The 10840-nt window shown below is 58.7% G+C and overlaps 1 long non-coding RNA gene across 2 annotated transcripts; it reads right to left on the reverse strand.

Moving 5' to 3' along the window:
- Positions 1–7901: 7901 nt before the first annotated feature.
- On the reverse strand, positions 7902–10640 carry LOC122189162. Of its 2 annotated transcripts, none has more exons than XR_006181723.1 (2): positions 10379–10640; positions 7902–8346 (listed from the first exon to the last, which is right to left on the reverse strand). It is a non-coding gene; the product is annotated as an uncharacterized LOC122189162 (long non-coding RNA). The 2 variants fall into 2 exon arrangements; XR_006181724.1 differs by having other exon boundaries at positions 7902–8361.
- Between the last annotated feature and the right edge of the window lie 200 nt (positions 10641–10840).

The following is a 10840-nucleotide window of genomic DNA, read 5'->3' on the forward strand; positions in this document are numbered from 1 at the left end:
CCAGACGGAGCCCATCTGTGCCCGAGCGGCCCCGAGGAGTTCCCAGCATCCCACACATATTTGTGGGATGAATTGCCGAAATTGAATGGGTTTTACTGGAAGTGCTGGTGAGCGCCGGGCTCGTTCTGTGTTTCTTTTAAAAGGAAAGCACTCCGGGACGGCGCCCGCCCTACCCTGCCACCGTGCAGGAGATGCTCACTGCCTCTTTGGGGCTCCCGGGGGATGCAGAACGTCCCCCGAGGGCTGAGAACACCTCAACCTGCCGGCGTTTGCGTTTTGATAAAGTGTGGAGAAATCTGACACGGCGACCTCCCTCCCTTTTGTTGTTTTTTATTATTATTGTTGTCATGTGGGGGTGATGCAAGCTCGGGGTGGAGCAGGGCTGCGTTTCTCCTGCTCTATTCCCCACCCGAAGCCTGGGCAGGTTTGGGATGACCGGTTCTGCCAGTCCTCTATGGGACCGCCTGACTCAGCACCCGGCCCCAAACTCATTGCCGGATTCCTGATGGTGAAAGGTGCCACCCGGCCTGCCCTGGAAACGGAGACTCTTTATTTACAAACAAGGCTCGCCCTGGGAGCAGCAGGGCTTTCCTGGGGGCCGCCTTCCCTGACCTCCTCCGGGCCTCTTCCTCGCCCTGCCCAAACCACTCCTTAGCATCCAGGGGAGCAGCACGTCTTGCAACCCGGATGATTTGGGGCCAGCTCATCGCTGTGCCCAAGCACTGAGTTCCCAGGGCCTGAGTCAGTGGCGGCTCCTTCTGCGGGTGTGGAGGGCTGGCAGCTCTGTCCCAGAGGTGAAGGGAAGGCATTTCTCCACGTGGAGCAGGGTGATGGGTGGCACGCTGCCCTATTTCCCAACCGCATCCCCTCTGTTCCTGGAACATCCCACCCAGCTGTATCCCAAATGACCCCAACCCATGCTGGGAGCTACCTGTTACCCCAGGGCCTGACCTACATATACTCATCTTTCCCTTGTGCCAGCCTGGCCAATGCAATTGGGATGTGTCAGGCATTCAGGCTAACTCGAGCCAAAGCTCATCCTGCAGGAATTGCCTCTTTCCCCAGCCTGCTTCCACTTAATGAAAGCTGTCAGCAATGAGGGCACAGCAGAGCAGCCCGCATCCTCTTGCATGCTTTGTGCTTGCGTGGACGTGTGGGTCGTACATCCATAGAATGGTTGGGTTGGAAGGGACCTTACAGCCCCCAGCCTTAACCCTGCCATGGGCTGAGTGCCCCCCACCGGGTTGAGCTGTCCCATCCACGGCTTTGGGCACCTCCAGGGATGGGGCCCCACCCCTCGGATGGCCCTGTGAAGGTGGTCTCAATGGCCCAGGATGGCTCTTTCTGCCCCCGGGTCAAACCCAAGAACTGGGACAGCCAATGCTTTTGTGGGGAGATTGTGCAGGGCTGCGAGGAGGAAAACCCCGAAGGGGTGAAGCAGAACCCAAGCTGTATGTAGTGCTGGGGGCAGCCTGCAGGAGAGCAGCTCCCAGCAGATATCAGATCAGCTCTCTGTGCTGCAAACAATCCTGGCAGCTTTTGGGCTCTTCAGTGGCATTCCAGTCTAACCGGGGCTGTCTTGCATGATAATCAGGCTTAATTACTGCTTTATCGCTTGATTGCTGTGCTGGGCCCTTGGAGCTGCAGTCTTGCTTTCTCAGTTTACTTTTTGTTTCCTCCTCTGCCTCCCGCCCTTCCCCACTGGCACAATTAGCAAATAGGTGACGATGGGGAGGGGAATGTGCTGGGCTGTGTGGGAGCAAACAGATGTGCAGCCCTTGGATGAGAGACCCCAGGTTCGCTTTCACCCACGTGAGGTCACCCCAAGAGCAGCCAAAGCGTGCCCTGCTGTCACCCAGTGGTGCAGGAGATGCGATGTGCACAACACGCCATGCGCTGCGCTGCAGGATGCGGCCACGCACAGGGCACATGGGAGCATGGCTGCTCGGGGCCGGTGTGGTCCATGGGGTTCCAACGCTGGATGAACACAAAAGGAATAGGGCTGTAGAATGGTTGGGTTGGACCTTTCTCCCCATCCTGAGGGTCCCCTGGCCTGGCTGGGACACACGCGTCCCATGGTGGGGTTTGCGTCGCCCCGAGCAGCACCGCTCCTGTGGTTTTGGGCACCGCTTCCCAGTGCCGGGTGCGTCAGCCCTACAGAGAATGGGGCAAAGGAGTGGAGCTGGGAACGGGTTCTTTCTGTATTGTCTATTTTTCGACTTGATTCTTATTGTTGGCTTTCAGCGCGGGCTTTTTCGGGTGCGGAGGTGCGCGTGGAGCCGGCAGCGTGGCTAATCTGCTCCGTGAATGGAGCTGCACGGGGGGCAGCGGGGGGGACCGGGAGGTTGAGAGAGCCGCATAGTTGGGATTCCTTCATCTGGGTGGGCTCCTTCTCCCCAGACTCTCAGGATGTGGGAAATGGAAGATGAAAGGCGCTGCATTTCCAGCCTCTCGGGTTACAATGTCTAAAGGGGTGGCTGGGGAGGGGGGCCGGGGGGGGGGATGCTATAGGGAAACCTGGGTTGGGAAATGGCCCCGGCGAGGTTGGGGCCGAGCCGCTCGTGTTTCACATCACGTCAGGGCTGAGGAATTTCCTCTGCTCTGGGGGTGCCTCGAAGAGAAAGGGGGAGGCTTTAAGGTTAGCGGGGAGGAATAATAGCCAAGAGGCGACGGATTAGAAGTGTTACCCGGGGATCGCTGTTTACAGGCAAAACCCTCTTGCAGAGCGGAGGGGAGAGGGGGGCTCATGGGGGCACGGGCCCACGTGTGGCCACGGTGCTGAGGCCGCGTGTCCCCTCTGCTGGGGAAGGTCCCCTTGTGGAATGGGGCAGCAGCGGGTGTGGGGTCTGAGTTGTATGGGGCACAGCAGCACTCCCCCTCAGCTCCTGCTGTCATCCCACAGTGCCCTGAGCTGTGCCCCGGGTCCCATCTCCATTCGCTTCCATTTCATTTCCCCTTTGTTATTATTTCGGGTGATGCAAGGTCAAGGTGGAGGAGAGGAGAAGGAAGTGCATTTCTCCTGGATTTTTCCCCGTTAGCCTCTGCCTCTGGTCCTGACGGCCAGGCCAGGACTCTGTGGGACCCTGGGCTGTGCCTGGAGAGTCAGGATTCATTCCAGAAACCAGCACCACAGGCTGGCACCCGTATGGCAAACCATGGGAGAAAGGACACAAACCACAGCCCTGAACAAGGCTCAGTGCTTCCCTGCAGCTCTGGTCCGTTCTGTAGAGCTCTTGCATGAGTGAAGTGCCTTTTAATGATAGATGATAGTGATGCATTTGCCCATCTCCCCTGCCCGCCGCCCTTCCCAGGTACATTCCTGGCATTGCTCTGTCCGGGAGTGCAGGGGGGGACTGACCCTCCGAGCATGGGAAAAATGCTGCTCCGTGTGCAGGGCAGCAGCGCGCAGCGCGGGGTGATGGGGTCAGCCAGGAGATCCCTTTCATCTTTTCGCGGGTTTTGGCGGCCACACATCTGAGCAGCGCGGGACTGAGAGGGTTTTGTCTGCGGCTGCGGCTGGGGGGCTGCGCTGCCATGTGGGGTGGATGGAGCGGCGCTGGGAAGGACGGCGGTGGAGGGACGGTCCGTGGGTGATGGGCAGTTGGCTTTGGGCTTCGTCTCTTTGCACGCCTCTGGGAGTTGGAAATCCCAATGGAAATTCAAACCTGTGGCCATGAGGTTGGCAGCAGAGGTTGGGAGCAGCCCTGGCACGAGGGCTGGGCCTGGGGCAACCGCGGGGTGTCTGCGGCCGCCCCGTGCTGCCGCCCGCCCTTGTTGGCCAAAGGAGGAGTCCCAGCACAGCTCTGCCCCGCACAGAGCCGGATCCTGCCCGGCTTCCAGGAATTGGCTGTGGATGACAGCTGGTGCCTGGGCTGGCATCCACTTCTCCGAGTGTACCCAGGGACGGATGCTTCCATTTCCTAATGAGCTCCACCCAGCTCTTGGTGCGCCTGCTTCCTAATGCAGCCAAGATGTGATGCACCCACTTCCTAATGCGTGTCCTGGTGCACTCATTTCCTAATGCACCCTGCACCTTGTGCACTCACTTCTACCTGATGGACCCAAGTCCTGCTGCACCCACTTCCAAATGCGCTCAGTCCCTGGTGCACTCATTTCCTAAAGCACCCGTGTCTGATTTTACCCAGCTCCTCCTGCAGCACCTGGGGATTCCCCTCGCCTGGCCCTGGCTCTACCACACGGCAAAGGATTCTCCTGCAGGCACAAAGCAGATGGTGAAACACGGTCTAACGAGATCAGAGATTAATCTGCGCTTTGCTTCCAAATCGCATAATCATGCAATTATTCTTGGTATCGGGGTGGAGCAAGGCCTGCTCCCTGCTTGCTCCCAGGGCACCGCAGCAGTGCTGGGTGCAGGCAGTCAGCTCCCCTGGTGCAGAGCAGGAGCACGCCCAGCGACTCCCAGGTTCCACCAGTATGAGGCAACAAGGGTGGAAAAGGAGCGCCGCTCGGTGCCGCCGCACACCCCACGTGCAGCCCAGGCTGCTGCCTCCCCAGCACCTCAGTGGCTCTTTAGAGGAAAGGAAATGGGAAAATCTCGCATTTTGGGCAGTTGTGCGGCCAGCAGCCCCGAATTCCTGCGCAGCGGCGGCAGCACGGCCCCATTATCAGCAGGCGAGGATTGTTTGCTGGAAAAGGGCGGCAGCGGGGGCCGGGTTGACCCCACACTTCCTTCCTTTCCTGGAAGCCGAGCGTGACGCCGGCACGCCGATAACGGGCTGCTTTCACAGCACGGGGCCCCGCTCCTCCTGCAGCTTGTGGCACATGCTCCGTGCCTCAGTTTCCCTTTTTTTATCCATCTTATTGCCAGAGGAAAGCTGTTGCGGGACCTTTATGAGGTGTGGGGTAGCACGCGGTCCGCAGGGTGCCTGCTGCTTGCAGGGTGGTGGGGATGGAGCATCCCCAGGCCAGCACCAGGAGCCTTATCAGGGCCGAGCCAGGAGGAAGTTTGCAGGGTGGATTCCAGCAGGCAGGTAAACATCGGCCAGATGGGGCCCAGATCTCTGCCCCGAGACACCGGCCAAGCCAGGTTTGCACAGCCCAGCCAATTATTTGCTCTATGGACGGCTTTTCCCTCTATCGAACGTCAGCAGCGGTGCTGGGACGTCACTGGGGCTGTTCCATGGGCTCCTCCGTCATCTCCCTGGCCCTGTGCCTGCATCCGGGGTGCAGGCGGTGCCATGGCACTGTGGGTGCTGTGCAGCATTGCAGCCCTGCACGCCTCCGGTCGGGGTGCTGCATCCACCATAGACACGGCTCAGAGCCAAAAGGATTTGGGATGCTTGGGATCAGGGATGCACAGGATGTAGGGTCCTGGCCCCACAGACCTCTTGGCTCTACGATTTCACCAGCCAGCAGCCGGCACTGGGAGTTCCCTGGCACATGTAGGGCTGCATCCATTTCCTAATGCATCCATTCACCCATTTCTCACTGCTCCCAGCTCCTGGTGCACCCATTTCCTATACTCCATTCATTGATGGGACACGGAGGGTGAGGGGACTGATGGGTCGGGGAGAGCCCAGCAGCTGCTCGGGGCATTTGTTGGCTGTGTCAGAAGGAAAAGACGTCAAGTTGCCCGCTTTAATTGAAAGCCGCTGCTGTGGGTTTGGCTTAATCCGCCCTCCTCCTCCTCCCTCATTAGATAACGTCTCGCTGAAACCACTTTGCAAACTCACAGCATTCCTGCGTGCTGAGCCCACTGCAGTGCATAGAACTGACCAGCTCGTGACATGAGTGGGAATGAGATGGGCGGGTGGAGGGGAGGGATGTGGGGGAGAAATGGCATCGTGGGGCTGGCAGGAAGGGGACTGGGTTCTTTTAGGGAATAAAAGAGATTTTTTGTAGAGATTTTTCTGAGCAAAAGGGCAGAATGAGGTCCTCCAGGGGTGGATTTGAAGGGCTCAAATTGGAAAGTGAAGGGGAAACATTCAGGGTGAGGGCAGCTCTGAGCAGTGTGCCCTAAAGCAGCGCAGGGCAGAAGCAGTGGTGTCCCAACCCCCACAGAGCGTAGCCCAACACTGTGACGTGGGGCTGCTATGGGGGTCCTTCCTCTTTGTGATTCTGCAGAAACGGCCAAAGAGGAACCCTGCAGGCCCTTGGGAGGAGGCGCATTTCCCACTAACTGCCCACATTGCCCTCCCCTATTTGAGGACACCCCAGCACTGCCAGCTGTGGGGAAAGCATCCCTGCTATGCTGTGCACGGTGCTCCCAGCCAAGCGCAGCGCTACAGAGCTTGGGTTTGTTTGGCCGGGGGGGGCATGATGCTTTCAGGACCCCATCCTGCACAGAAACACGCATCTGGCCAAAGGGTGGCCATCCTCGTGGCGTCTGGCTGCAGAGGTGACACAAGGCTGGAGACCACCCAGGGCTGCCCCACGGCTCTCCTGCATTGCCACCTATATTTGGAGGCATGGAAGGGGTAGGGATGCTCCCTGTGCTCTCGGCTTTATCAGCTCGCTGCAGCTTTGTGCCCGGCCTTGGGGAGAAAGGTTTTTTTCCCACTGGAGCCTTATCGAGGCGCCGAGCTCTGGACGGTGCTTTGTTTCAGCTCAGTTTTAAATGAAAGATGGAAAAACGGCGTTTGGGTGAACAATCGAAATTCCTGGAAGGTTATCTGAGCCCTGCAGCTGCCCCCGGGGCTGGGACTGTGCAGGGTGGGCGCAGGGTGGGCGCAGGGCAGGAACACCACGAGAGGGGGAGCCCCTCCATGGGAAACTCCAGAGCATCCCTCCCTGGGGAGCACCGGGGGCACAATTTCACAGGAACAGCCCAGCCGTGGGGCTGGGGCAGATGTGCAGCCATTGGGTGATAAGGGAGGGGATGATGGTGACACCGCAAGATTGCCTCTCAGTGCTTGTCCCCCGCCTAGGGGCCTCCGAGGTGCCACCTCTGCTCCCCACCCCTCTCCTCCCATCCACCACTCCTCTTTGCAGGAGGAGCAGAGACCCGATGCTCTTGTGACACCTAATGGCAGTGACTGACCATCGCCACCTGCAGCACTCGCTGCCCTGAGCAGCTGCAGGCTGTTATCAGCGAGCCAAAGCCAGAGGTTTGGGAAAATGAGATCTGCCCCAGGGAAGAGGAGCTCAGGAGTGGGACGTTCCCCTGTTCCCTAAGGAAATGCTGTGGTCACACTGCTGTCCCTGGGATGTCTGGCCACCCCCAGCTGCACAGTGAGCAGCATCACTTGCAGATATGGAGGGGAAGGTCCCAGACTGCCCTGAAGCCCTGCGCCAAATGGGGAAAGCCTTTTACCTATGGGGGCTGATCCCACTCTGCAGTCCTGGGGCCGCTGCCCTCAGCCTAAAGCCAGCCACCACCCTGAACTCATCTCTGATTTTTTCAGATCCAGCCCATCTGACCGCTGTACTCCAGTCTCTTGGTGAACCTGTTCAGAGGGAATAGGCTCATCCTGACCCCACTGGGGTCAGTTCCCCTTCCCACTGAGAGCAATCCCAAGTTATGCTGCCAGCTGGATGCTTTTCATTGCTGGCTACATTCAGCCTAGCAGTTATCTCAGCTCCTCACTCCAGCCCTTGCAGCAGAGCCCCTTCCCGCCTCTGTGCCATCCTTGTTCAAACGTGGGGCCAACCTGGAAACAGGGAAGGATTGGTTTGGGGGAATTTTGCTACCAGCACACACACTGCATTAACCTCTGCTTCCTTTCCTGGAAAAAGAGGTGTTGGGGTCACGCCATGGACACAGTGTGGGTGCAGTGTGGGCAGCACTGGGTGGGGAAATGAGGCACAGGGCAGTATAGGGGAAATGTGGGTCCTGAAGGAGGTTGGGAAAATGCTGTTCCTCACTGCCAACCGGCCGTTTCCCTTCCTGGAGAGGCTCTTTGCAGGGTGGTGGGCAGAGAGGGGCACTGCCTTTAAGTGTATCTGATGGATAATTCCTCATTACTTTAATGCATTTTCAAGCTGGGATAATTGATGGATGTTTAACAGGATGCGCTTCCGACAGTCGGCAGGAGAAATGGACTCCCATTACTCTGCGAGTGTTTCTTTCTGCCATTGAACTCCTTTGTTCCGATTGATCCTCGCCTTTCCCATCATTCGCTGCTCATTAATAATCCCCAAAGCAGCTGCTTCCCCCCCGACCTGCGGTGCTGATGGCTCTTGCAGGGCTTCGGGGTGGATTTCATCCCAGTTGGGAGATCTCAGCTTCATAAAATAATGACTTTTCCCCCAGAATGCGGGGTCTGAGGCAAAGTGGATTCTCACCCAAGCCTCAAGAGAACAGAGGGGGGAGGCACGGTGTGGCAATGTCCCTGCTGGTCAGTGCAGATGCATCCTGCTTTTCCAGGGGGAGTTCTGGGATGAGACCTGGAGGTGGTGGGGCTGAGCCCCAAGGGAGAGGTCAGCACCGGGGTATCAGCGTGGTGCAGACGCAGAGCTGTTATCTGCAGCTGCTGCAGCTCGGGGCGGGCTTATCGGGACAGGGCCATCAGTGCCGGCCCCACATCCCCACCCTGTGGGGCTCAGCGCCGAGCGATGCTGAGCCATTCCTATTGCCAGGTGCTCCCCCCAGCGCTTGCCCTGTGTGCTCAGGTCACTGCTGCTCACGTTCTCACTTCTCCTTTCCACTTTCCTTCAGGAACACTGCAGCATCCTTATGGGATTTCTGTAGGGTTTGCCCTGCTCTCACCCCCATTAATAACACGCAGCCAAGATCCTCTGCCACCACTCATGGGCTCCGTTTGCACCATCTGACCCTGCCCTGCATCATCCCCAGCGCTTTCAGCCCTTATCCCAGGATGGAGCAGAAGAGTGCTGGCACAGCAGGATGAGCAGCCACGGGTCTGTTTTAAGACAGAATTAGGGAGATAGGAGCCCCGCAAAGGCAGCTGGGGCCGCTCAGGTCTTATATGGTGCCAGACAGGTGGGGAGGGGGATTGGGTTGGATGGGAAGAAGTGATGAAGGAGGGCTGGGAGAGCCCTCTGGAGAGGTTTCTGCAGCTCTGCCTTTTGGGGATCTTGGCAGAAGGACATGGGGACTGTACGACCCACATCCATCCTGATCTTGATGAGGCCCCTTTGCATGCAGAGAGGTGTTGAGCAGAAGGAGGACATAGGCACATCCAAATCTCTCCTAAAACTGAGGCTGCCATGTCCCTTCTCACATCTCAAATGCCAGTGGGGTGAGGAGGAGGGCTGGAACCCCATATCCTTGTCCTTGCCCTGTCCCTGGTGTTGACCCCACAAAGCCAAAGGGGGTGATTGTGAAGGGTCCAGGGAGCACAAAGGGTTTGGATGGTTCAGCTGAGTGCCAGAGTGGGGACAGCACAGGGGCAGCATGAGGATTGCGTGGGAATGGAACATGGATGGGATGGGATGGGATGGGATGGGATGGGATGGGATGGGATGGGATGGGATGGGATGGGATGGGATGGGATGGGATGGGGACAGGTCAAGGACTGCGTGGGGGTGGCATGAGGATGGCACAGGGCTCTGGCTCAGGGATGTGTGTGCAAGGACACCGAGCTGCCACTGCTCTGCTGTTAGGGCACACGGGGCCATTCCCTATGGCAGGACAGCCCCAGCAGGCTCAGAGCCTCTCTCAGTGTTTGCTCCTCAGTGTGCCCAAAGAGTCACCAATGGGGACTGAGAGCCCTTGTGTGCCCTGCATCCCCGTGGGCTGCGCAGCACTACCATTCACCCTGTTCCCATTTTCCTTTGAGCCCTTTGGGTACAGCATAACCCCACGGACACAGCAGGGAGGACAAACCCACGGAGCTGCTTCCCTGCCCTCAGCCCCTGTGTCCGCTGCCCATTCCTTCCGGTGTCCCTCAGAGCCCCCACTCTGCCCATCAGGTTTTCCCATCCACATCCATCACTCTGCTGCGGTCCCTGTGTTGGTGCATTTTCCCTACTCCCAACCAAACCCGGCTGAATCTGCTCCTTTCTGCCGCAGCGGTGGATGGGGCACAGCCCTCAGCTGCTGGAGGGGGGAGAGCGCGGAGCTCCCCGTGCTGCCTCATGTGAGCATCTCTCATCCCTGCACGAACGCGCTCGCATTTAGGGCGTAATCACCGCGTGACTCAGCTGAGCGGACGCTGGCAGCTCCGTGCCCGTGTGCCCCCATTCCTCCCCAACCCCGTGGGTGGAGGGGCAGCTTCCAGGTGGGGTTTGGGGGACGTGGACTCACGCATCCCCCACTCAGCGCCTGGGGATGGTGATGCACGAGGGATGTGGGAGCATTCCCAGCGCGGGATGCGGCGGTCCAGCATTCCCCAGAGCATCCAAAAGAGGGGAGCAGGGGAGGGATGGGCGGCTGCGATCCTTCAATCTGGAGCAGCCCTGACCTGCTGACAAAGGCAGAGTTATTTTTAAAAAGCAGCCACTCAGCAAAACGCACCTCCGCCGTGTCCTGCAGCCGCTGCCCGCCGAGGGGATCAATCCGCGCCGGAAAATGGGGATGGGAGTGCGGTCACTGCCCCGCACGCTGTCACGCTCCCCCCTGCCGATGGCTTTTGGGGACTGCCAAAGCCTCGTGGCAGCACCGCGACTGCTTTCCTGCACTATTTATAGCCCGGGATGCGGCGGGGGGGCACAGCACTCAGCACACAGCACCCAGCCCCCGGAGCATCGCCCGCTCCCGCAGCACTGCAGCCCGCTCAGCCTCGTGGCCCTTTTTGTTTAATTTCTCAGATAATCTTTCTCTCTTTCTCTCTCTCTCTCTTTCTCTCTCTCTCTCTTTCTCTCTCTCTCTCTCTCTTTCTTTCTCTCCCTTCCTTCCTTCCTTCCTTCCTTCCTTCCTTCCTTCCTTCCTTCCTTCCTTCCTTCCTTCCTTCCTTCCTTCCTTCCTTCCTTCCTTCCT

This window comes from Lagopus leucura, unplaced genomic scaffold (assembly GCF_019238085.1).
Source record: "Lagopus leucura isolate 7727_CA_CO unplaced genomic scaffold, USGS_WTPT01 Super-Scaffold_100136, whole genome shotgun sequence".
Taxonomy (NCBI): Eukaryota; Metazoa; Chordata; class Aves; order Galliformes; family Phasianidae; genus Lagopus; species Lagopus leucura.